Consider the following 27,229-nt stretch of genomic DNA (forward strand, 5'->3'; position numbering starts at 1 on the left):
CTGTAACGCTTTCAGCACCTCCAGGATCTTCACGTCTCCCTATTCCTGTCGTGTCATTAATCTCTGATAATTATTCCCCTTTCCAATGCCCTCCTTCTGCAAGCAGATCCTATGCAATCCCTTTAAAACGTACTCATAAAACACTCTCTCACTTCTGAATTTTAAGTACTTCTCAGCATCATAATCTAAGACGATCCATTTTGTCCTGATTGAGGGAATGGTAGGAATTTCTTGCTGAGGTTTTATCTGTTTCAATGCAGTCTCCTTTTGTTGAATGATTTACACTGTTCCTTTAAATGTTTTCCACTGTTCATTTACAGACACATATTTCTGTCTGTTTAGCCTGTTTAACTTGGTCAGTTCTCCTCTCAAACTCGTGTTAATGACTGTTTTTGTTTTTAGTTGTAGCTTGCCCTTTCTGTGATTCACTTTAAAACGTTATATTCCTTTAAACTGCACTTTATCACAATTTCCCGGAGGATCTCTCCAGCTTACATGACATATTCGCTAAGTTTCAGCACGCAACAGTCGGTCTGAGATAGCATCATCCCGAGCCAGTTGTACAATGCTTCATTCCAAGAAACATTGAAAAAAAAATCTCCGAACTCCTCCTCCAATATTACTATTGTCAGTGTGACTGTCAAGATTGGACGAATTTCGAATTATGCCTTTGTCAAAAATTTCAATGAGTTCCTGTTTAATGCAGTGATGAGCAGTAAATGTTGTTCACTGGCTAAAACTGTTCTGCTTCTTGTCTCCTTAGCAAGTAGTAGCCAGAATTTACATTCAGACTGATACGACATCACGATCTGCGGCCAAATGTTTTTTTTTCTCTCTGTAATGCCTTTGTTATTCATTATTGTTCGCGTTGCCCATTTTGCCTGGTTGTGAACAATTGAAAACTTTTGTTCGCCCTCCTATCTAAATCTCTTTTGTCTCTGTGTCACAAATCCATCTACCTTATTGCAGCGACGTTGTCCATTAAAAAAAAAACACAAGTTACTCTTTCCCACAATCTCCTGTCACAAACCTATTCACTGATGTACAATTTTAGTTAAACTCTGTCCCTTTCTGTTCATTTCTGTTTGTCTTCAACCACATCCCCATGCTGTTCCGATGATTCACATGTTCTCTTTGGATTTCGAAAGCTCGTTTCACCTGAACCCTGTCCCTGCATCCTCTCTGTCAGCTTAAAGCCCTGTTCATAGATCTACCAACATGAGTGGCCAGGACACTGGTCCCAGCACAGTCCTAATGCATTATTTTTGAAATCAGATATGCGATGTTGGTGTCTCTGGCTGACCAGCCTTTCTTGCCCAGCCCTCGCTGCCTTTCAGCTGAGTACTTTGCTCGGCCATTTCAGGGGGTCTTGAGAGGCAAATATTTTGCTGTGGGTATGTCATGCAGACCACGTTAGGATGGACAGATTTCCTTCTCGAAAGGACGTGTTTGGATTTTTGTACATCAGCAATGGATTCATGCTTATTTATGGATTGTTAATTATCATTTTTAAAATTATTGATCGGCAATCACTTTGCCTACTCCCTTGTTGCTCATTCATGTCCAGTTATACCAGTGCATCATGAAGTAAAACCCATTCTTCCAATACAATTGTGTGATCCTGACATCTTCCAGCACTCTGGGATTATTAAGTAATATCGCTTCAAGTGGTATCCCTCACTGTGTGGATCCAATTACTCTATCTCTCTTTCTGTCTCTCTCTCTCTCTCTTTCTCTCTCTCTCTCTCTGTCTCTCTCTGTCTCTCTCTATCTCTCTCTCTGTCTTTCTCTCTCTCTGTCTCTCTCTGTCTCTCTCTATCTCTATTGCAGCTACTCCTGACCCTGAACTAACAAAATTATTCACCTCGAAGAGACGAGGCAGCACAGGCCAGTGATGGAGTTTGGGATTTTCCGGATCTCTGTGGGCGACATTGCCATTCTCCATGTGTAACCCTCACTCCATCAATCTCATTTCCCATTCTGTCTATTTCTCTGTCTCCTGTCGGTGTTGAGAAAAGTCCTGACTCAATAGACTTCCCAATTGCGGGGTGTTTCATCCATCACCTCATTGAACGCAGGTGGTCAGTCGCCGGGCAGAGAGATCTGTAGCCTTCAATAAATCCTGTAGTGAGGTAAGATCAGCAGCAGAACACAGAGAAAAGAACAATGAGATAACTCCAAACATCTGTTAACACGACGTGACAGAGATGCAGTGTTGGAGGGGAAGCACAGTACAGCCAAAAGCCCAGGCTCAATCACCGCCCCCTCTTTAAGTTCTGTTGTAGTAAGACTCACTACTCTGCAACACTGTATCTATGGCATGTCTTGTGGTCCAATGCCTTAAATAATTTTTGATTCCTGTAACAATTCCTACCACTCTAACCTCCTCCCTTCCCGATAGTCGCTTCACATATTTGAAATGTACTGCATTCCATTCTACCGTGCCTATCGCTGTAACTTGCTTCAGTGTCTACAACATGCGTTATCTCGGTAGTCTTCTCTCCAAGAACTGGAGACATGCAGCACGGAAACGGTTTCATCGAACCAACCAGTCTATGCTGACCAGAGTCGCTGACAGAGACACGTTTCCCTGCATTTGACCCATATCCTTCCAAACCTTCTCCTCTCCGTGTTTCTGCCAAAATATCTTTGACATGTTGCTATTTTTCTTTTCTCTACTACTTCCCCGGAAGCTCATTACACACCTGCAACATCCTTTGTGTGGAAAATGTTCTCCTCCAATTCCTTTGCTCTTTCACCTCATACTTATGCCTTCTAGACAATAGAACGTGACAGCGCACTACAGGCCCTTCGGTCCTCAATGTTTTGCCAACTCCTGAAACCAATCTTTAGCCGATCGAACCAACACTTCCATTTTCCCCCATATGCCTATCCAATGACCATTTAAATGATCTTAACGTTGGTGAGTCTACTACTGTTGCAGGCAGTGTTTTCCACACCCTGACTACTCTCCGAGTTAAGAAGCTATCTCTGACATCTCTCCTACGTCTATCTCCCCTCAATTTAAACCTATCTCCTCTCATGCTAGGCATCACCATCCGAGGGAAAAGACTGTCAACCCATCTCACTCTCTGTTTATCTTATAGGTCACAAATCATTCGCCTCAACCTTTTTCTCTGGAACAAAAACAGCTTCAAGTCCCTCAGCCTTTCCTTGTCAGACCTTCCCTCCAGACCATGTAACATCCTAGTAAATCTCCTCTGAACCCTTTCCAAAGCTTACGCGTCCTTCCTGTAATGCAGAGACCTGAACTATGTGGCCACCCGCGAGTTTCGTACAGCTGCAGCATGATCTCATTGTTCTGAAACTCAATTCCTCTACCAATAAAAGCTGACACACCGAATGCCTTCTGAACAAACTTCTCAACCAGAGTGGCAATTTTCAGGGATCAATGTACATGGACAGAGACCTCTGTTCATTGACACTACCAAGAATCTTACCATTAGTCCAGTACTCTGTGTTTCTGTGACTCCTTCCAAAGTAAATCACCTCACACATTTTCATATTAAACACCATTTGCGAAATCTCAGTTCAGCTCTGTAGCAAATGTATGCCTCTGTGTCACCTACAACATCCTTCATCACTATCTACAACTCTAACAACCTTAGTGTCATCCGCAAATTTGCTGACCCATACTTCAATGCCCTCATCCAAGTCATTTATTAAATGACAAGCAGCAGTGAATCCAAACCATATCCTGGCAGTAACCCACTAGTAACTGAATTCCAGGATGAATATTTCCCATCAACCAGGACACCCTGTCTTCTTTCATCGAGCCAATTTCTGATCCAAACTGCAAAATTACCCACAATCCCATGCCTCTGTATTGTCTGCAATAGTCTACCGTGGGGAACCTTAACAAACGCTTTACTGAAATCCAAATACACCACGTCAACTGCTTTACCCTCATACACCTCTTTGGTCACCTTCTCAGAGAACTCAGAGGTTTTCGAGGGACGACTTACTCTTCACAAAGGCATGTTGACTATCCCTCATCAACTTATTCATCTTCAGATGGTTATAAATACTGTCTCTTACAGGCCTTTCCAACACTTTACCCAGAATCAACGTTAGGCTCATAGGTATATACTTACCAAGGTTGTCTCTACTTCCCTTAATGGACAAAGGGACAACATTTGCTGGCCACCAGCCTTCTGGCACGATTCCTGTAGACAATGACAACATAAAGGTCAAAGCCAAAAACTTAACAATCTCCTTCGTGGTTTCCCAGAGAATACGAGTTTAAATCCTATCCAGCCCAGGACACTTACCTATTTTTACACTTTACAAAATTGCTAGCACCTTCTGCTTCTGCACTTCAATCCCATCTAGTTATGGACTCCACTATCCTGGGTTAAAGACGTTGGCTAATCAATTTACCTGTCTCCATCATTATTTTCGAAACCTATATAAAGTCACCGCTAGGGTCCCTGCCACTACTTTGCATCAATGTTCTGGGATACACTTTCTCAGGACCTAGGGCTTTCTTTACCTTTGTGTTCTAAGACCTCCAGACCACCTCTTCTGTAATGGGGACTCTTTAAAAGCCATCACCATTGCTTTCCCTTTGTTTCCTAGTCTCTGTCCACAAGACGTTCTGAAATGAAATATTCATTTAGGATCTCTCCCAATTCCTGTGGATCCACACATGGATGGCCTCACTGATATTTGAGGGGCTCTATTGCACCTCCATTTGCATTTTTGGATGTGTGTGCTGTAGGATCTCTTTGCATTGTCCTTAACTTTATTTGCCAAATCTATCTCATCCCCGCCCACCACCCCGTCCCCCCACCCACCCCCCCCCCCCCCCCAATTTTGCTTTACAGCTTATACAGCCTCTCCGATTCTGTGAAACCCTCTGGTATCAGTAAGATCTTCGTCAGTCTTTGCTCCATTTACAGTTTTAGTAAATGATTCCTAAATTGCAATAATCAGAATTCTCTGCAGTACGCCAAAGCTGTGCTAACTATCCCTAATGAAACCTTGCATTTGCAAATGCATGCAACTCCTGTCCAGCAGAATCACTTCCAACAACGCATGCATCACTGACATCAAGCTAATTGGTGTTTATGTCCCTGGCTTTCCCTCATAGACTTTCCTAAACTCTGGCACAACATTAGCCACCCTCCAGGCTTCCAGATCATCACCCGTGGCTGTTAGTGAGAGAAAAATCTCTTTACGGGATCCTTCAATATCTTCCTGACCTTCTCACAATATCCTGGGAATTCCTTGATTAGTTCCCAGGGATTTGTCTACCTTTTATGCATTTTAAAACCTCCAGTACCTCCTGTTCTGTTATGTGAACTGTTTTGAAGACGTAACTGTTTATTTCCCTGTTTTCCCAGTCTTTCTCGACAGTTAATTCAAATGTGATCTCAGCGATCTCCTTTGGTTCCACACTTGGATGGCCCATTTGATCTTTAAGGAACCATATTCAATTAATATTTAATCTTCGGTTGTTAATATACTTGAGTTTTCCTCAGCCAGAGCTTTCTGTGGTCCCCTTTGGGCCCTCCTGATTTCCCACTTAAGTGCATTACTCCACCCGCAATGTTCTTGAATTGATTCCCTTAATCCAGCTGGCTATATGTGACACGTGCCCCCTTTGACTTGAACAGAACCTCAATACCCACAGTCATCCAGTGTTTCCCACTTGTGTCAGCATTAACCTTCACACTAACAGGAATATTCTGGCCCTGACCTCTGATTTTATCTCTCCTTTGAAAGCTTCCCACCTGCCTGACGTCCCTTTACCTGCAAATAGCCTCCATAATCAATTGTTAAAAGCTCTTGACTCACAATTTCTGGATTCAGGCAAGGCCAGTTTTGATCATTAACTTGTGGACCAGCCATGTTCTTTTCCATCGCTATTTTCAAACGAATACCATTGTGGTAACTTTGCCAAAGTGTTTTCCCACTAACACCTCGGTCCCTTTCCATACCTTATTTCCCAATGGGAGGTGAGGTCTTTCGCCTTCCTGCAGTCCGATGATTTACATTCTGACTGGGAGAGTTTTCTTGGACACGCTTAACAAATCCCTCCCACCGAAGTTCTGAACACTGTAGCATTCCATGTCTATGTTTGAAAAGTTAAAATCCACGATCATTACAACACTATCCTTCTTCCAGATATCTGAGATCTCCCGACATACTTGCTACTCAATTTCCCGCTGACTATTGAGGGCCTGTAGTGCAGTCATATCAAACTGATGACCAATTTTCATTTCTCATTTCCACGATTACAGCATCACTGGGAGATCACCAGGAATATCCTCTCTAAGTGCTGCAGTGATGTATCACTGATCAAAAACTCCACTCCCCCTCCTATTTCCCCTCCTGTTTTGTGCTTCCTGTAGAATCTGTACCCTGGAACATTGAGATTTCAGTCCTGTCCATCCCTCAGCTGTGTTTCTGTAATATCTATGATGTCTCAGTCCCACGTCCGGTCTATCCACCAAGTTCATCTGCCTGACTGGTTAGGCCTGTTATGTTGAAATAAAATAGCTAAATTTATCAGTTTTCCCTCATTTCCTGCTGGGCTCTTGCCTGACATGTCTATTTAAATTACTCTCTTGAAATTCTGTTCCGAGCCTCAACCATCAGACTGCAGCCTGATTCCATCCCCCTCACTGTGGAAACACCCTCACCTTTCATGTCATCTGGAAACTTAATGATAATACCTTTTACGTTCTCATCGAAGGTATTAATGTACATACAACCAGCAATGGTTCCTGCACAGATCTCTGTGGTACACCCCACTGGTAAAAGAATTTCAAACACAAAGCCAACCCCCCCACCAATTGTGGATACAATATGCCATCTTGCCTTGGAAACCATTGGTCTGTTGGACCAGTCTTCCATGTGGGACCTTGTCAAAGGCCATAGTGAACTCCATGCAACCCACATAATCTGCACGACCCTCATCAATATTTTAAATCGTGATTTCAAAGAAAAACTCAGCTGAATTCATCAGATAGTATCCTCCTCTACTAAATCCGTGCTGACTATCCGTAATTGTTCCCTGCCTTTCCAATTATTGATTCATTCTGTCCCTTAGAATTCTTCCCAATAATTTCCCTCCCCCTGCTGTCAGACTCTCTGCTCTGTAATTACTTGGCCTATCCCTGCTGCCCTTCTTGAACAAAGGAACCACATTAGCTATCCTCCAGTCATTCGGCACCTCACATTTGGCCAAAAAAGTATTAAATGTATCCACAGGGCCCCAGCAAACTGCTCGCTTAACTCCCATAGCAGCTTGGGATACATTTCATTGGGCTCTGGGGATTTCTCCAACTTTATCCCTGTGAAAACATTTAATACTACCTCCATACTGATCTTAACAGATTCACGAACCTCACCATCTCAAAGGAAATCCCCGGCTACAATGTCTTTCTTCTATGTGAATGTACATGGGAAGTATTCATGGGAAGAAGCTCACCTACTTCCTCTGGCTCCATGCATAGATTGTCCCTTTGGTTTCTAACAGGCCCAATTCTTCAGCTGGGAATCCTCTGACTCTGAATATAGTCATAAAATATCTTGTGACTTTTCTTTAATAGTGTCTGCCAAGGATATTTCATGGCCATTGCGTGCCTCTAATTTTTAAGGACTCCTCTTGTCCTCTCTATACTTGTTGAAGAGTTTCACCTGCTTTCATTGAACTGCATTTTCTCTATAAAACTCACGCTATCATTTTATCAGTATTCACTGGAATTGAAACCTTTGTCATTTCCACTATATTAACACACTGGCCATGGATCCTCACGGTATTACTTTAAAATACTCCACTTTCGAAATATAGCCCTAACTGCAGGTAGTTCATGCCAGTCTCTGTTTGCCACGTCCTGTCTCATTATAGGAGACTCAGTTGTGAGGGGGACAGAAAGGAGACTGTGTGGCTGCAGAAGTGACCCCAGGATGGTGTGCTGCCTCACGGGTACGAGGGGCAAGGATGTCTCTTAGTGGTTACTGTACAAGGTGAAGGATGAACAGTCAGAGGTCATTGTGCACATCAATCCACATGACAGAGGTAGATAAAGGGATGGGATCCTGTGAAATGTGTAAGAACTTAAAAAGCAGGACCTCAAGGGTAGTGATCTCCAGATTATTCCTGGTGCCACATGCAAGTTAGGACAGAAATAGAAAGATAGGCCAGATGGATGTGTGGCTGAGGAGCTGGTGTAGGGGGCGCAGGATATTCAGTTCTTGGATCATTGGGATCTCTTCTGGGGTAGAGGTGACGTGTAAAAGGGGGACAGGTTGGACTGGAAACAGAGGGGCACCAGTATCCCACGTATCCCTGGGTTGGGGGCGCGGAAGGCCGGTGGGCTGACTGGCAGTGCACGAGGCCTGGCTGGTAAGGCAGACGAGCTCAGAGCATGGATTGGCTCTGGGGACTGGGATATTATAGCCATCACAGAAGCGTGGCTGACAGAAGGACAGGATTGGCAGCTCAGTGTTGCAGGATACAGAATCTGCAGGCATGACAGAAGGACAAGTAAGTGAGGAGGGGAGTTGTCCTTCTGATAAGGGAGGACATAACAACAGTGTTTAGAGAGGATATTCTTAAGCGGTCATCAAATGGTTAGTGTTTAGAAGTTAGAAACAAGAAGGGGTGGTCACTTTGCTGGGACTCTATTATAGACCCCCTAATAACTAGAGGACCAGATGTGTATAGATACTGGAGATAACAAACAGAATAATAGGGTACTATTGTTTGTAGGTTTTAATTTCTCCTGCGTTTACTGGGCCTCCCGGAGAATCAAAGGCCTGTACGGAGTGCAATTTGTCAAATGTATTCAAGAAAGTTTCCTTAATCAAGATGTAGAGGGTATAACTCTACATCCCCTCAGAAAACCAGGTCAAGCAAGTGACTCAAGTGTCAGCCAGAGAGCACTTTATGTCCAGTGACCACAACTATTTTCGTTTAACATAGTTATGGAGAGATATCAGACAGGTCCACAGATTACGGTGTGAAACTGGAGCAGGGCCAGTTATGGGGCCATTAGGCAGGATTGAACAGAGTTTGAAACCAAAAGAGAAAACCATGGAAAGTCTCAGCCGGTCTGGCAGCATCTGTAAGGAGAGAAAAGAGCTGACGTTTCGAGTCTAATTGATCCTTTGTCAAAACTGCCAATGATACCAGCATCTGCAGTAATTTGCTTTTATTTGAGCAGAGGTTAATTGGATGAATTAAAAATCAAACATCACCAACAGATTCATTTAATAGCATTAACATTCAAAGCGCAGGTGATCATTCGAAAAGATGAAAGGCTTAATCTAAATGTATTTGATATTACATTCCATGACACTGCTATCCTGTTGCTATAAATTCTGTGCCTTATGATAGTGCTCCACAACCACCGGATGAAGCATTGCTCCGAAACCTAGTGCTTCCAAATAAACTTGTTGGACTGTAAGCTGATATTGTATGATTTTTAGCTTTGTCCACACCAGCCCAACACCGGCTCCTCCACATTATGTCTACCATCAACTGGGTGAGTCTGTTTGAAGAAAAAGGAATGACTGGCAAATGGGGATCTTTTATAAGTGTGATTTAAGAATCCAGGGCCGAGATATCCTTGTTAGAGTGAAGGGAAAAGCTGGCAGGTGTAGGGATCATTGGCTGATGATGGATATTGAGACCCTGTTCAGGAAAATGAAAACAACATACATTGAAGTTAAGCTTTACGTATCTTTTTTCCAGTCCGAAAGACACGATCAATCTGTGGAGGCCCTGCAATCCTCTCAGGTCCTTGCCTCAGTCATGATCTGTGGAATTCACTCCAATGTCTGTGACTCTCCTGATCCTGTTCGACAAGACCCACCCACTATCTGTGTAATATCCCTCGTGACTTTCTCCCACCCTGTCAATGTGAGCTCCTCTCGTCTGTCCATCATCTACACTTCTCCATAACCTTCTTCAGCTCTTACACCTCTATCTGTGTAAATTTTACCCTCCCCTTCAAACGTTCTCACTTTGACCAAACTGGAGGAGGTTACTAATGCTCCCTTATCTGGGAAAATGTCTCCAACCGAATTGCTGTCCTTATCTCCTTGTAAAAATGTCAGATTCCACACCCTCAATATCTAAATAACCTGTAGAACCTGAGCCTTTCTATAATAATAAATATCTTCAGTCACAACTGCCCTCAATATATCAGTTTGTTCTTCTGAGCTTGATTTCCACAATCAGCAGCATTCACCGAAAACACCCCGGTCTGTGTAAAACACCCCATCCTACCAAAATCCTTCTGTCTGTAAACTGCTCCATCATCCCAACCTCCCCATCTCCATGAACTGCTGTAGGTCCTACAGAACTCCACATTTCTGTAACCTCCTGTGGTTCTATGGTTCTCCCTCCTTGCGAAACGACCTTCAGTCTCCACAACCCTCCCAATCTGGATCATCTGCTCCAGATCAGATTATGGCTGACTCTGTGACCTCTGACAATCCTAGTTGTGTATCTTCATTCAGATCCCATCCTCTCCCGCTTTCTGAAACCTCTTTGTGCCATTGCAATCCTCCTTATTTAGAACGTAGAGCAGTACAACACAGCAAGTCCCTCGATGTTGTCCTGACTTTTTATCCGAGAGACCCTTAATTTTACTATCAGCCATGTGCCTATCTAAGAGTTGTTTAACTGTCCCAAGTGCATCAGATCTGTTGGCAGTGCATTCCACGAACCTTCATTTTATGTGCAAAGAACCCACCTCTGACATCTCCGTAAACCTTCCACCAATCACCTTCAATTTATGCCCCTTCATTAATTCCACTTTTGCATTGGGAAAATTATCTGGTTTTCCTCTCTATCGAGGCCACAAATCATCTCGTTCACCCATATCAAGTCACCACTCATCCTTCTTCACTCCAATGATAAAAGCCCTAACTCCCTCAACCTTTCTTCATAAGACCTCCCCTCCAGTTCAGGCAGCATCCTGATGAATATCCTGTAAACCATCCGTAAAGCTTTCACATCCTTCTGATAATGAAGCTAACAGAACCGAACACAATATACCAAGTGTTGTCTTACCAGGGCTCGATAGAGCTGCAGCATAACCTCGTAGCTCTGAAACTCAATCCCCGTGCTAATGAAAGCCAACACACCATACGTCTTCAAAACCAAGGCTATCAACTTAAGTGGCAAATTTGAGGGATCATTGGACGTAGACCCCAAGATTATTCTCTTCCTCCACACTGTCAAGAATCCTGCCTTTATCCCTGCAAAAGTTTTCTGCGGAATAATTCATTCTTAAACCCTCCCTATATTGACAACTTCCTCCGATCGCAACAACACTCGTAAACTGTAAAACCTCCACTATCCTCCAGTGCCCTTCTGGGGAACATTGCAGAGGAAGGAAGACTTGTTGAGTCAGGACCATGTTACGGTCCATGTGACAGGCAGAACCTGGAGGATGGCACAAATGTAGGAAGGGACGTGGGTCCTACAGGAGGTTACAGGGTGTGGTATTTAAAGAACATGTAGGATGGGACCGAGAATGCATTGTGGAACCTGCAGGATGTTTACATTTGAATGACTGACTGTTTTGATCAGACTGTTGGGCTGATCTCGCTGTTCTCTTTATGGAGATACTTGCCAGAACTGCTGTGCACGCTTCAGGTTCCCAGGCTAGGAGATGCGAGTCCAGATGTGAATCTCTTTTCCCATTTTGTCTTTGTGCCTGACACTGGCCTGATGCTGCTCTGGTAGAAAGCACTCTCCGTGCTTGTGGTGACCTCCAGAATCTACACGATTGACCAGAGCTCACCTCATCAAAGACTTTCTTTGGAATGTTCTTTATTTTTTCATTATTTTTAAGTGGCAGTTTCGTGAGATGCAGGAACTGGGGAGTATCCATTTTGAGAGAATCAAAAGTTTATAATTCGAAATTGGGAAGCCTTCCAAAATCAGATAACGGCAGTTCAGTAACAGTCTACAGTATTTCTGTTGGGGTGAAAGGAAAGGCCGGTAGGTGTATGGAATTCTGGATGAGGAGAGAAATTGAGGCTGTAGTTGAGAAAAAGAAGTAAGCATATGTCAGGTATAGACAGGAAAGATAGTGTGCATCCTAAAATTATAACGTTAGTAGGAGTATACTAAAGAGGCAAATCTGGAGGGCAAAAAAGGGGACATGTGATAGCTTTGGCAAATAGGGTTAAGGAGAATCCAAAGGGTTTTTACAAATGCATACAGGACAAAAGGGTAACTAGGGAGAGAATAGGACCCCTCAAAGATGAGCAAGGCAGCCCATGTGTGGTGCTGCAGGAGATGGGGGAGATACTAAACAAGTATGTTACATCAGTGTTTACAGTGGACAAGGACATGAAATATACAAATGTTGGGAAATAGAAGGAGATATCTTGAAATATGGATGTCTAGAAACGCATAAAGGTGACATATGCCCTGGACCTTATCAGGTGTACCCTAGAACTCTGTGGGAAGCTAGGCAAGTGACTGCTTGGGCGTTTGCTGAGATATTTGTATCATCAATAGTCACAGGTGAAGTGTCGGAAGACTGGAGGTTGGTTAATGTGGTCCCACTATTTAAGCAAGCTGGTAAGGACAAAGCCAGGGAACTGCAGACCAGTTAGCCTGATGCCAGTGGTGGGCAACGTGAAGGAGGGAATCATAAGGGACAGGATTTGCATGTGTTTAGAAAGGCAATGTCTAATTAGGGATAGTCAGTACTGCTTTGTGCCTGGGGAATTATGTCTCAAGAAATTGGTTGAGTTTTTTGAAGGGGAAAGTGAGGTCTGCAGATGCTGGAGATCAAAGTTGAAACTTTATTGCTGGAACAGCACAGCAGGTCAGGCAGCATCCAGGGAACAGGAGATTCGACGTTTCGGGCACAGGCCCTTCTTCAGGAATGAGCAGAGAGTGTTCAGCAGGAGAAGATAAAAGGTAGGGAGGAGGGACTTGGAGGAGGGGAGTTGGAAATGTGATAGGTCGAAAGAGGTCAAGGTGAGGGTGATAGGTCGGAGTAGGGTGGAGGCGGAGAGGTCAAGAAGAAGACTGCAGGTCAGGAAGGCGGTGCCGGGCTGGAAGGATCCGGCTGAGACAAGGTGGGGGGAGGGGGGATGAAGAAACTGGTGAAGTCCAAGTTCATCCCCTGCGGTTGGAGGGTTCCCAGTCGGAAGATAAGACGATCCTCCTCCGACCGTCGGGTTGTTGTGGTTTGGCGGTGGATGAGTCCAATGACCTGCATATCCTCGGTGGAGTGGGAGGGGGAGTTGAAATGCTGTGCCACAGGTTGGTTGGGTTGGTTCGTCCGGGTGGCCCAGAGGTGCTCTCTGAATCGCTCCGCAAGTAGGCGGCCTGTCTCCCCAATATAGAGGAGGCCACACCGGCTGCAGCGGATGCAGTAGATGATGTGGGTGGAGGTGCAGGTGAATCTGTGGCGGATATGGAAGTTTCCCTTGGGGCCTTGGAGAGAAGTGAGGGGGGAGGTGTGGGCGCAAGTGTTGCACCTCCTGCGGTTGCAAGGGAAGGTGCCGGGAGTGGTGGTTGGGTCGGTGGGGTGTGTGGATCTGACAAGGGAGTCGCGGAGGGAGTGGTCTCTACGGAAAGCTGATAGGGGAGGGGAGGGAAATATATCCTTGGTGCTGGGGTCTGTTTGGAGGTGGCGGAAGTGACGGCGGATGATGCGCTGTACATGGAGATTGGTGGGGTGGTAGGTGAGGACCAGTGGGGTTCTATCCTGGTGGCGGTTGGAGGGGCGGGGCTCAAGGGCGGAGGAGCGGGAAGTGGAGGAGATGCGGTGGAGGGCACCGTCGACCACGTCGGGGGGGAAATTGCGGTCCTTGAAGAAGGAGGCCATCTGTGTTGTACGTATTTTGAACTGGTCCTCCTGGGAGCAGATGCGGCGGAGACGAAGGAATTGGGAGAATGGGATGGCGTTTTTACAGGAGGCAGGATGGGAGGAGGTGTAGTCCAGGTAGCTGTGGGAGTCGGTAGGTTTGTAGTAGATGTCCGTGTTGATTCGGTCGCCTGAGATAGAAACAGAAAGGTCTAGGAAGGGGAGGGAGGAGTCCGAGACTGTCCAGGTGAATTTGAGGTCGGGGTGGAAGGTGTTGGTGTAGTGGATGAATTGTTCAACCTCCTCGTGGGAGCACGAGGTAGCGCCGATACAGTCATCAATGTAGCGAAGAAAAAGATGGGGGGTGGGGCCAGTGTAGTTGCGGAAGATGGATTGTTCCACATACCCTACGAAGAGGCAGGCATAGCTGGGGCCCATGCGGGTGCCCATGGCTACTCCTTTTGTTTGGAGAAAGTGGGAGGATTGGAAAGAAAAGTTGTTCAGGGTGAGGACCAGTTCGGTCAGTCGAAGGAGGGTGTCGGTGTTTCAGCAGGAGAATTTTGAAGAATTAACAAAAGGATCGATGAGGGCAGAGCGGTCAATGTGAGCGATATGGACTTCAGTAAGGTGTTCGACAAGTTTCCACACGGAAGATTGGTTAGCAAGGTTAGACCTCATGGAATACAGGAAGAACTAGCCATTTGGATACAGAACATAGAACATAGAAGAATACAGCGCAGTACAGGCCCTTTGGCCCTCGATGTTGCGCCGATCCAAGACCACCTAACCTATACTAACCCACTATCCTCCATATACCTATCCAATGCCCGCTTAAATGCCCACAAAGAGGGAGAGTCCACCACTGCTACTGGCAGGGCATTCCATGAACTTACGACTCGCTGAGTGAAGAACCTAGCCCTAACTTCAGTCCTATATCTACCCCCCCCCCTTAATTTAAAGCTATGACCCCTTGTAATACCCGACTCCATACTCGGGAAAGGGTTCACACTGTCAACCCTATCTAACCCCCTAATCATCTTGTACACCTCAATCAAGTCACCCCTAAACCTTCTTTTCTCGAATGAAAACAGCCCCAAGTGTCTCAGTCTTTCCTCATACGATCTTCCTTCCATACCAGGCAACATCCTGGTAAACCTCCTCTGCACCCGTTCCAGTGCCTCCACATCCTTCCTATAGTATGGCGACCAAAACTGCACACAATATTCCAGATGCGGCCGCACCAGAGTCTTATACAACTGCATCATGACCTCAGGACTCCGGAACTCAATTCCTCTACCAATAAAAGCCAATACGCCATATGCCTTCCTCACCGCACTATTTACTTGGATGGCAACTTTCAGAGATCTGTGTACATGGACACCAAGATCCCTCTGCTCATCCACACTACCAAGTATCCGACCATTAGCCCAGTACCCCATCTTTTTGTTATTCTTCCCAAAGTGAATCACCTCACACTTAGCTACATTGAATTCCATTTGCCACCTTTCTGCCCAGCTCTGCAGCTTCTCTATATCCTGCTGTAACCTGCCACATCCTTCCTCACTGTCAACAACTCCTCCGACTTTCGTATCATCCGCAAACTTGCTCACCCAACCTTCTAACCCCTCTTCCAGGTCATTTATAAAAATGACAAACAGCAATGGTCCCAAAACAGATCCTTGCGGAACACCGCTAGTGACGGCACTCCACGAAGAAACTTTGCCATCAACTACTACCCTCTGTCTTCTTCCATCCAGCCAATTCCTAATCCAAACCTCCAACTCACCCTCAATGCCATATCTCCGTATTTTCTGCAGTAGCCTACCATGGGGAACCTTATCAAACGCCTTACTAAAATCCATATATACCACATCTACCGCTTTCCCCTCATCAACCTCCTTCGTCACCTTTTCAAAGAATTCAATAAGGTTTGTGAGGCACGACTTGCCCTTCACAAAACCATGCTGACTATCCTTGATCACATTATTCCTATCCAGATGTGCATAAATCCTATCCCTTACAATTCTCTCTAAGACTTTGCCCACAACAGAAGTGAGACTCACCGGCCTATAGTTACTAGGGTTATCCCTACTCCCCTTTTTGAACAAGGGAACCACATTTGCTATCCTCCAGTCTTCTGGCACTACTCCTGTAGACAAAGAGGACATAAAAATCAAGGCCAATGGCTCTGCAATCTCCTCCCTTGCTTCCCAGAGAATCCTAGGATAAATGCCATCAGGCCCAGGGGACTTATCTATTTTCACCTTTTCCAGGATTTCCAACACCTCTTCTCTACATACCTCAAAGCCATCCATTCTACTTATTTGTGACTCAGTATTCACATCGACGACAAGGCCCTGTTTCTGAGTAAATACTGAAGAAAAGTATTCATTCAGTGTCTCCCCAATCTCTTCCGCCTCCACATGCAACTTCCCACTACTATCCTTGACTGGACCTATTCCTACCCTAGTCATTCTTTTATTCCTAACATACCTATAGAAAGCCTTAGGGATTTCCCTAATCCTACCGACTAAGGACCTTTCATGTCCCCTCCTTGCTGCTCTTAGCTCTCTCTTCAGGTCCTTCCTGGCTACCCTATAACTCTCAATCGCCCCAATTGAACCTTCACGTCTCATCTTGAGATAGGCCGCCCTCTTCCATTTAACAAGGGATTCCAATTCCTTATTAAATCACGGCTCCCTCGCACGACCCTTTCCTCCCTGCCTGACAGGTACATAATTATCAAGGACACTCAATAGTTGCTCCTTGAACAAGCTCCACATATCATTTACACTCTTGCCTTGGAGTCTACTTTTCCAAGCCACACATCCTAAGTTTGCCTCACCGCATCATAATTTCCCTGACCCCAGCTATAACTCTTGCCCTGTAGTACACACTTATCCCTCTCCATCACGAGAGTAAAAATCACCGAATTATGGTCACTATCCCCAAAGTGCTCACCTACCTCTAATTCTAACACCTGGCCTGGTTCGTTACCCAGAACCAAATCCAGTATGGCCTCACCTCTTTTTGGCCTGTCTACATATTGTGTCAGGAAACTCTCCTGCACACATTGAACAAACACTGACCCATCTAACGAACTTGAGCTATAGCTTTCCCAATCAATATCAGGAAAGTTAAAGTCCCCCATAACAACCACCCTATTACTGTCACTCATCTCCTGAATCACCTTCCCTATCCTTTCTTCAATGATTCTAGGACTATTAGGAGGCCTGTAAAAGACTCCTAACAGGGTGACCTCACCTTTCCTATTCCTAACCTCAGCCCAAACTACCTCAGAGGGCAAGTCCTCATCCATCGTCCTTTCCACCACTGTAATACTATCTTTGACAAGCAATGCCACACCTCCCCCTCTTTTACCCCCACCTCTGACCCTACTAAAACATTTAAATCCTGGAACCTGCAACAGCCAATCCTGTCCCTGTTCTAGCCATGTCTCCGTAACAGCCACTACATCGAAGTCCCAGGTACCAACCCACGCTGCAAGTTCACCTACCTTATTTCGTATACTTCTTGCATTGAAGTATACACACTTCAAGCCACTTTCCTGTTTACAGACACCCTCCTTGGAAATTGATGCCATGTTCCTAACCTCCCTACACTCCAGGCCCTGCACCCTGAAGATACAATCTGGGTTCCCATGCCCCTGCAGAGTTAGTTTAAACCCCCCCCCCCCCCACCAAGATCACTAGCAAACCTCCCCCCAAGGATACTGGTGCCCCTCAGGTTCAGGTGTAGACCATCCTGTTTATAGAGGTCCCACTGTCCCCAGAAAGAACCCCAGTTATCCAAAAACCGGAATCCCTCCCTCCTGCACCATCCCTGTAGCCACGCATTTAAGTGTTCTCTTTCCCTATTCCTCGAATCTCTATCACGTGGCACGGGTAACAAACCAGAGACAACAACTCTGTTCGTTCTAACTCTGAGCTTCCAACCTAGCTCCCTGAAAGCCTGTCTAACATCCTCGGCACTCCTCCTACCTCAGAACTGACTCGAAGGTAGAAGACAGAGGGTGGTGGTGGAGGGTTGTTTTTCAGACTGGTGTCCTGTGATCAGTGGGGTCCCACAAGGATCGGTGCTAAACCATTATTTCTATTATTTATATAAATGATTCGTATGTGATCATAGGATGTATAGTTTGTAAGTTTGCAGATGACACCAACAATAGAGGTGTTGTGGATAGTGAAGTGTGTTACCTTAGATTACAACGGGATCTTGATCACATGGGCCATTGGGCTGTGGAATGACAGATCGAGTTTAATTTAGATAAATGTGAGGCGCTGCATTTGGAAAAAGCAAATCTTAGCAGGACTGATACACTGAATGCTAAGGTCCTAAGGAGTGTTGCTGAACAAAAAGACCTTGCGGTGCGGGTTCATAGTTCCTTGAAAGTAGAATCGCAGGCAGACACGACAGCGAAGAAGGTGTTTGGTATCTTGTGTTCATTGATCAGAGCATTGAGTAGAGGTGTTGGAGGTCATGTTGTTGCTGTACAGGTCATTGGATAAGCCAGTTTTTGAATATTGCGTGCAATTCTTGTCTTATCCATATCAGAAGGATGTTGTGTAAATTGAAAAGGTTCAAAAAAGATTAATAAGGATGTTGCCATGATTGGAGGATTTGTGATATCGGGAGAAGTTGAATGGTCTGGGGCTATTTTCCCTGGAATATCTGAGGCTGAGGGATGACCATATGGAGGTTTACAACATCATGGGAGTCATGGATAGGATTGAAAGATAAGGTATTTTCTCTAAGGTATTGGAGTCCAGAACTGGAGGGTCTAGGCTCAGGGTGAGAGGGGAAAGATATAAACAAAATCTAAGGAAGAACATTTTCATGTAGATGGTGTTGCGTGTATGGAATGAACTGCCAGAGCAAGTGGTGAAGGCTGTTACAATTATTGTATTTAAAGGCATCTGGATGGGTATACGAACAGGAAGGGTTGAGAGGGATTCGGGCCAAGTTCTGTCAAATAAGACGAGATTATGTTAGGTTATGTGGGTGTCATGGATGAGTTGGATGGAAGGGTCTGTTTCTTTGCTGTACATCTCTATGGCTGTAAATGTTTTCCACTGTCCATTTCCAGACATACAAAGATGTGTACAATAGAATACTTATGTTCCACCTTTTGTTCACCCTTTAACCACTAAATCTCTTTTATCTCTGTGCCACAGTCCACAATTTCTTCTCGCAGTCCAATTCACTGATATACAGTTTCAGTTAAACTCTGTCCCTTCCTGTTCCTTTCTGCTTGTCTTCAGCTACATCTTCATTTTCTCTTTGGATTCGGAAAGCTCATTTCACCTGAAACCTTTGCATTCTCTCTGTCAATTTAAAACCATGCCATAAACCTACCGACATGATTGGCCAGGACACTGGTCCCAGCACGGTTTGTTTCAATTTACTCGTGGGATCTTTCTCTGTCTGGTTAGCCAGCGTGTATTTCCCACCCCGAGCTTCCTTTGAACTGAGTGGCTTGCCAGATCATTTCAGTTGAGAGTCAACCCCATCGATCTGGGTCTGGAGTCAAATGTAGGCCAATAACAGAATTCCTTCCTTAAAGGATATTATGCAGTTAGATGGCTATACCGGACACTGCCATTAAAGTATGGATGAACAGTCTGGTGTGAGAAACACAAGGCCATCGCCTCTCCCACTCGTAGCTCAACCTCACTTAGTACTGATCCCAGTGCACCATGAATCAAAACACTTTCATCATGACCATTGTTTGATCCTGATATCTTCCTGTAATCTGGTGCGATCACTCAGTATCTCTGCATTTGGTTTACCTCACTGTGTGGGTCTAATTACTGCTTCTGTCAGCGCCTCTCACTCTTGCAGCTCCAGATCGTGAGCCAACAGAATTCTGCACTCCAAAGAGATGCAGCAGCACAGGCCAGTGGTGGAGACTGGGCTTTTCCAGATCTCTGTTGGACTAAGTGCCATTTTTTTCTGTGTGACCCTCACTACATTAGTCTACTTTTCCATTCTGTCTATTTCTCTGTCTATTTCTCTGTCTCCTGTAGATAATCAGGATGTTCCTGACTCAGCCGAATTCCAAACTCCTGTCTCGTCCATCACCATATCAAAGTCAATTGGTCAGTCAGAGAGAGATGGAAAGGGAGACCTGGAGCCTTCAGTAAATCGTGCAGCCAGCAAGATCACTCACAGTAAAAATCATAGGGAGGAGTTAGTGGCCTTCTGCATTCAGACCCAAAAGACAGGACATAGACACACTTCTGGACAAGGAACAGCTACATTCACAGTTTCATTCTCACCATCTTGTGAGGGTCCTGCTCTCACTCTGCTGGCTCTCTCTCACTATCTCTCTCTATCTCTCTCTATCCCCTCTCGATCACTCCCTCACTCTTATTTTCTCTCTCTATCGCTCACCCCCTCACACTTTCTCTCACCCTCTCACTTATTCTGGCTCACACACCCTCACTCACTTTCCACCTCATCCCTCTCTCTCGCACGGCACTATTTCTCCCTCACATCCCTCTCTCTCTCATCCCTCTGTATCTGGCTCGGCCTCTATCTCTCCCTATCTCGCTCACCGCCCTCTATCTATCTTTCTCTCACTTTCTCTCTCGTCCTTTTCTCACGCACTCTCTCAGACTCTCTCTATAATTTCTGACCCCTCTCTCCCTCCCACTTGCACCTTTCTTGATCTCTTGCCCTCTCGTTCGCCCCTCTCCCTCCACCTTCTCTTACCCCCACTCGTTCTCCCTCTCTCCCGCGCCTCTCTCTTCTCTCTTTCGCCTCGCTCTGTCTTTTTCTCCCCTCTCTCTCCCCTCTCTCCCCCTCCTCCCTCCACCATTGTCTCCACCCCTCAACCTCTCTCTCGCCCTCCCTCTCGCCCTTCCTCTCTCTCCTCTATCTCCCCTCCCTCTGTCTCTCTCCGCTGTCTCCACTTCTCTCGTCTCTCTCTCCCTCGTCTCTCTCTCCCCTGTCTCCCCTGTCTCCCCTCTCTCTCCCTCCCTATTCTCACTCTCCCTCCCCTCTCTTCCTCCCTCTTTCTCTTCCTCTCATCTATCTCTCCCTATCGTCTCTCTCTCCCTCCCATCTCTCTCCCTCCCCTCTCTCTCCGATCACACACCCTCCCCTCCACACCCTTCATTCTCACTCACTATCCTCTCTCTCCCTCCCCACTTTCTCTCTCCTCATCCTCTCTCTCCCTCCCGTCTCTCTCCCACCCCTCCCTCTCCGACCCTCTCCCTTTCTCCAATTTCTCTTCCTCTACTCTCTCACACTCCCTTCTCCCTTCAACTCTCTCTGTCACTCCTATCTTCCTTTCCCCTCTCCCTCACCCTCTTTACCTCCCCACTCTCTCTCTCCTCGTGTCTCTCGCCCCGTCTCTCTCAGTCTCTCCCCTCTCTCTTCCCTCTCTCTCCACCTCTCTATCACCCTCGCTCCCCCCTTTCTCCCTCACTCTCTCTCCGTCTTGCTCTCCCTGTCTCTCCCAATCTCTCTCTCACCGCGCTCTCTGCCCACTCTCTCTACCCGTGTCTCTCTCCCCATCTCTCTCTCCCCACGCTCTTTCCCCGCTCTCTCTCTTCTCTCTCCCCTCGCACTCTGTCTCCTCACTCTCTCTCTCCCTCCCCCCTCGTTCCCCTCTCCCTCTCGTTTCTCTCTCCACCTGTTTCTCTCCCCTCGCTCTCTCATATTCCTCCTCGCTCTCTCCCCGCTCTCTTTCTACCCCTCTCTCTGTCACACCCCTTTCTCTCACTTTCCCCTCTCTCTACCTCTCCCCTCGTTTTCTCCCCTCTCTCACTCTCTTCCCTCTCTCTCCACTCCCCCTCTCTCTGTCCCCCTCTCTCTACCCCCTCTCTGTCAACCACTCTCTCTCGCCCTCTCGCTCCCCCTCTCGCTCTCCCCGCACTCTCCCTCTCCTCTCTCTCTCACTCTCTCCCTCTCTTTCTCCCCTCTCTCTCCTCTCACTTTCCCTACTCTCACTCTCTCTACCCTCTCTCTCTCTCTTCCACCTCTCTGCTTAGCCTTTCTCGCTCTCTCTCCTTGCGCTCTCCCTCTCTCTCACCCTCTCTCTCATACTCTCTCCCCACTTTCTAACCCACACTCTACCCTGTCTCTCTCTCCAATCACTCTCACTCTCTTTCCGCCACTCTTTATCACCCCACTATCTCTCACCCCTCTCTCTATCTCCTCTCGCTCTCTCCCGCACACTGCCCCCCACATTCCCCCATCTATATCCCCCTCTCTCTGTTCCATCTCTCTACCCCTCTCTCTCCCCGTCTCCTGCGCCCACTCCCTCTCTCCTCTCTCTGTCTGTCTATCTCCACTCTCACCGCGCTCTCCCACCTCCTTTTTCTCTCTCTCTTCTCCCTCCCTCCCCCTCTCTCCGTCCCCTCTCCCTTCCTCCCCTTTCTCTCCCTCCCCTCTCCCTTCCCCTCACTCTGTCACCCATATCTCCCTCTCCCCTCTCTCTCCCTTGTCTCTTGCCCCTCTCTTGCTCCCTCTCTCTCCCCCTTTCTCTCCCTCTTTCTCTCCCCCTCTCAGCCTCCCGGTCTTCCTCTCCCCGTTCCTCAATACCCGTCTCTCTCTCTCCCCGTTCTCTCTCTCCCCGCTCTGTCTCTCCCCTCGCACTCTGTCTCCCACACCCTCTCTCTCCCTCCTCTCTCCCTTACCCTCTCTCTCCCCTCTCTCTCCCACCCCTCCCGTCTCTCTCTTTCCATTCTCTCCCTCTCTCTCTCCCTCTCTCTTCCCCCCTCTCTCCCCCCTCTCTCTCCTCGTTTTCTCCCCTCCCTCACTCTCTCCCCTCTTTCTCCACTCCCCCTCTCTCTCCACCCTCTCTCTACCCTTGCTCTTTCTCCCTCTCTCTCCTCCTCTAGCTACCCCGACTTGTCGATAACCCCTCTCTCTCCGTCCACCTCTCCTTTCTCTGTCCCCCTCTCTCCAACCCTCTACTCTCTCTACCCCTCTCTGTTCCCCTTTCTCTCTCTCCACACTCTCTCCCTCCCTCTACCCCTCGCTTCTCTCTTCCCCTCTCTCCTCTCTCACTCTCTCTCCACCACTCTCCCCCACTCTCTAACCCACTCTCCCCAGTTTCTCCCCCACACCCTATCATTCTCTCTCCCCACTCTCTCTTCTGCACTCCCTCTCTTACGCGACTCTCTCTCACCCCTCTCTCTCCTCTCCCTCACCCCACTCTCTCACTCCTCTCTCTGTCTCCCCTCTCTCGTCCCGCTCTCTCCACCACACTGTCCTCTGCACTGTCTCCCCTCACTCACTCCAACTCTATCCCCCATTGTCCCTCTCCACTAACACTCTCTCTCCCCACTCTCTTCCACTCACTCTACCCCACTCTCTCTCCGCGGTCTCTCCCCTCTCTCTCCCCGTCTCAGTGTCCCCTTCTCTCCCCCCGTGTCTCTCTCCCTCTCTCTCCCCATCTCTCCCGCCCAACTCTCTCCCCACCCTCCCACTCTCCCCTCCCTTTTCTCCCTCTCTCTCTCTCCCCTTCCTCTTGCTCTCCTATCTCTGTCACTCTCACTCTCTCTCCGCTTTCCCCGGACTCTCTCTCTTCTCTTTCTCTCCCCTCCCTCTATCTCTCTCGGTCTCCCCTCCATCTCTCTCCCTCTCTATCTCTCCACTCTCCCTCATTCTCCCGCCTTTCTCTCTCTCCCATCTCTCCCCCTCCCCTCTCTCTCTCACCTCTCTAGGTCACAAACTCTCTCTCCCCACTCTCTCAATCTCCTCTCCCACTCTCTCTCCCCAACTCTATCCCCAACTCTTTCCTCACTCTCTCCCACACTCTCCCCCTCTGTCTCTCCCACAATCCCTCTCCCACTCTCTCCCCACACTCTCCCCCTCTCTCCCTCTCCTCTCTCTCAACGCGCTTTCTCTCACTCCTCTCTCTATCTCCCCCTCTCTCTCCCGAACACTGTCCCCACACTCTCCCCACCTATATCACCCACACTCTCTCTTCTCTCTCACTCTCCCGCCCGCACTCTTTCTCTCCCCTCTCTCCTCCTCTCTCCACCACTCTCTCTCTCCTCTCTCACTCTCTGCCCCCACTCCCTCCCCTACTATATCCCCGGCACTCTCCACCTCTGTCTCCCCAACTCTCGATCCCTCTCTCCCTCTCCTCTCTTTCATCAGATTCTCTCTCACTCCTCTCTCTATCTCCCCCTCTCTCGCTCCCGCACACTGTCCCCCACACTCTCCCCATCACTCTACAAAACTATATTCCCCACTCTCTTCTCTCGCACTCTCTCTCCCCCCTCTCTCTTCCCCTCTCTCTCCCTCTCTCTCTCCTCACTCTCTCTTTCCCTCTCTGTCTACCCTCTCTCTCCTCTATCTCTCTCCCCTCTCTGCCTCCCCCTCTCTCCATCTCTCTCCCTTCCAACCCTCTCTCTTCCCTCACCTCTCTCCCTCTCTCTCCCCTCTCTCTGCTGTCTCTCTCCGCACTCTCCCTCAATTCTCACTCGCTCTCCTCATCTCTCTCCCCAATTTTCTCGCACTCCCTCTTCCCACTCTCTCCCCTCCCTCTCCCTCTCTGTCACCCTCACAGACTCTGTCCCACTCTCTCCCCTCCATCTCTCCCCTCTCTCTCCCCTTGCTATCACTCTCTCCCCTCGCTCTCCCCTCTGTTCCCCTCTATCTCTCTCTTCCCCCTCTGTCCCCTTCCTCTCTCTCTCCTCTATCTCTCCTCTCTTCTCCGCTCTCTCTCCTCTTTCTCTCTCTCTCCTCCCTCTCTCACTCTCTCTTGCTCCCCGCCCTCTCTCTAACCCCTCTATCTCTCCTCTCTCCCCTCATTCTCCCCTTCTTTCTCTCTCCTCTCTCTCTTCCCACCCCCTCTCTCTCTGTCCTCCCTCTCTCACTCTCTCATCCTCCCTCTCTCTCTCCCCCTCTCACAACACCTCTCTCTCTTCCCCTCACTCTCTTCCCCCTCAACCTCTCTCTCATCATGCTCTCTCTCTGCGTCGTCACTCTCTCCCTGTAGTCTCGAGATCTCTCACTTCTCCCCCTCTCTATCTCTTCTCTCCCCCTCCCCATCTCCCCTCTCTCTCCTCCTCCCTCTCTGACACCCCTCTCAACATCTCTCTTGCGTCCTCTCTCTCGGTATCGTCACTGTCTCTCTCTCTCTCGTCTCTATCACTCTCGCTTCTCTCTCCCTCTCCACTCTCTCTACCTCGTCTTTCTCTCTCCCTCTAACTCTCACAACCTATTTCTCCCCCTGTCTCTCACCCTCTCTCTCCCCTCTTTCGCTGCCTTACTCCCCATCTCTCTCACACACACTCTTGTTCCTCCTCCCGCTTGCTCCACTTCTCTCACTAACCACTCTATTTCTCCGCCTCTCTCTAACGAACCTCTCTCTCCATTTCTCTCCCCTCTCTCTGTCCTCTCCCTCTCTCTGCCCCCTCCGTTCTCTCCGTCTCTCTGCCCCCTCCTACTCTGTCACACCCTCCCTCTCGCTTCATTCTCTGTCTTTCTCTCTCTCCTCTCTCCCCCGCACTCTCTTTCTACCATTTGTCCCTCTCCACCCTCCCTCTCTTTTTCCACTCACTGACTCTCTCTCCACTCCCTCGCTCCATCCCTTCTCTCTCCCTTCACTCTCTCTCCACTCTCACTCGTCTCTCCTCCTCTCTCTCACTCCTTCCTCTCACTCTCCCTCCACTCTCTCCATCCTCTCTCTCTCCATCTCTCTCTCCCCTCTCTCTCCTCTCCCTCTGTCTCTCTCCACTCTCTGTCCCTCTCCCCTCTCTGCCCGGTGTCTCTCTCCCTGCCCTTTCTCCCTTTCCCTCCTCCCTCCCTCACTCTCTCTCTCTCTTCTCCCTGTCTCTCTCTCCTCTCCCTCGCTCCTTCTTCTCTCTCTCCTCTCCCTCGTTTCCTCCTTTCTCTCTATCCCCTCTTTCTCCCTCTCTCCATCCCCTGTCTCTCTTCTCTCTCTTCCTTCTCTCTATCCCCTCTCTCTCTGATCCCCTCTTTCAACCTCTCCCTCGCCGTCTTCTGTCTCTGTGTCGTCACACTCTCTCTCGTCTCAATCACTCCCGTCTCTCTCTCCCTCTGCACACTCTCCACCCCCTCTTTCTCTCCTCTGTCTCTCTCCCCCGCCCTAATCTCTCTTTGCCTCTCTCTCTCCACTCTCTCTTTCTCCCGCTCGCTCCCATCTCTCTCCCCCTCTCTCACTCCTCTCTTCCCAACCTCTCTCTCTCCACTTTATCTCACCCCTCCCTGTCTCTCTCTCTCCCCTCCCTCGCTCTCTCCTCTCTCTCTATCCCCTCTTTCTCCCCTCTCTCCATCCCCTCTCTCTCCCCTCTCTTTCCCTTCTCTCTATCCTTTGTCTCTGACCCCCTCTATCAACCTCTCCCTCGCCGTTCTCTGTCTCTGTGTCGTCACACTCTCTCTCGTCTCAATCACTCCCGCCTCTCTCCTCCTCTGCACACTCTCCACCCCCTCTTTCTGTCCTCTGTCTCTCTCTCCCCCGGCCTCAATCTGTCTTTGCCTCTCTCTCTCCACTCTCTCTTTCTCCCGCTCTCTCCCATCTCTCTTCCCCGTTTCTCACACCCCCTCTCTTTCCTCCTCCCTATCTCTCCTCTTCTCTCACTATAACCCCTCTCTCTCCCCTCTCATGACCCTCTCTCTCCATCTCTCCCCCTCTCTCTTACGTTCCCGCGCTCTCACTCCTCCCCTCTCGCCCTCTCTCCTCGCTCCCTCTCTCTCCACTCCCTGACTCCCTCTCCCCTCCCTCGCTCCCTCCCCTAACTCTCCCCTGAATCTTTCTCTCCCCCTCACTCCTGTTTCCCCTCTCTCTCCCTCCGCTCTCTCTTTCCTCCCTCTCTCTCTGTCTCTCCTCCCACTTTCACTGTCGCCCTCCCCTCCATCTCTCTCCCCCTCCCCTCTCTCTCCCCCTCTCTCCCCACTCTCTCACAACCAACTCTTTCTTAACTTATCTCTGAACTTCCTCTCTCTCTGCATCGTCACTCTCTCCCTCTCGTCTCTATATCTCCATTCTCTCTCTCTCATATTTATCTCTCCACCATCTCTCCTCCCCTCTCTCCCCGTCACTATCTGTCCCGCCCACTCAACCTCTCTCTCGCTATCCTCCTCTGCGTCATCACACTCTCCCTGTCGTCTCTATCTCTACCACCTTTCTCTCTCCCTCTCTCTCAGCCCTCTCTCTCCCCTCCCGCTCTCTCCATTTTCTCTCCCTCCCTGTCTCTCTCTCCCCTCCTTCGCTCTCTCCCCTCATTCTCTCTCTCTCTCCCCTCTCACTTCCCTCCACACTCTCTCCATCCTCTCTCTCATTCCTCTCTCTCCCCCTCTCTATCTCCTCTTTCCCTCTCCCCTCTATCTCTCCTCTCTCTCTTCCCCACTCTCCCTTCCCCTCTCTCCCCTCTGTCTTTATCTCACCTCTCTCTCCCCTCTCTCTT

This window comes from Chiloscyllium plagiosum, unplaced genomic scaffold (assembly GCF_037043375.1).
Source record: "Chiloscyllium plagiosum isolate Xiang-an unplaced genomic scaffold, Cpla_swu_hap1 HiC_scaffold_29, whole genome shotgun sequence".
Taxonomy (NCBI): Eukaryota; Metazoa; Chordata; class Chondrichthyes; order Orectolobiformes; family Hemiscylliidae; genus Chiloscyllium; species Chiloscyllium plagiosum.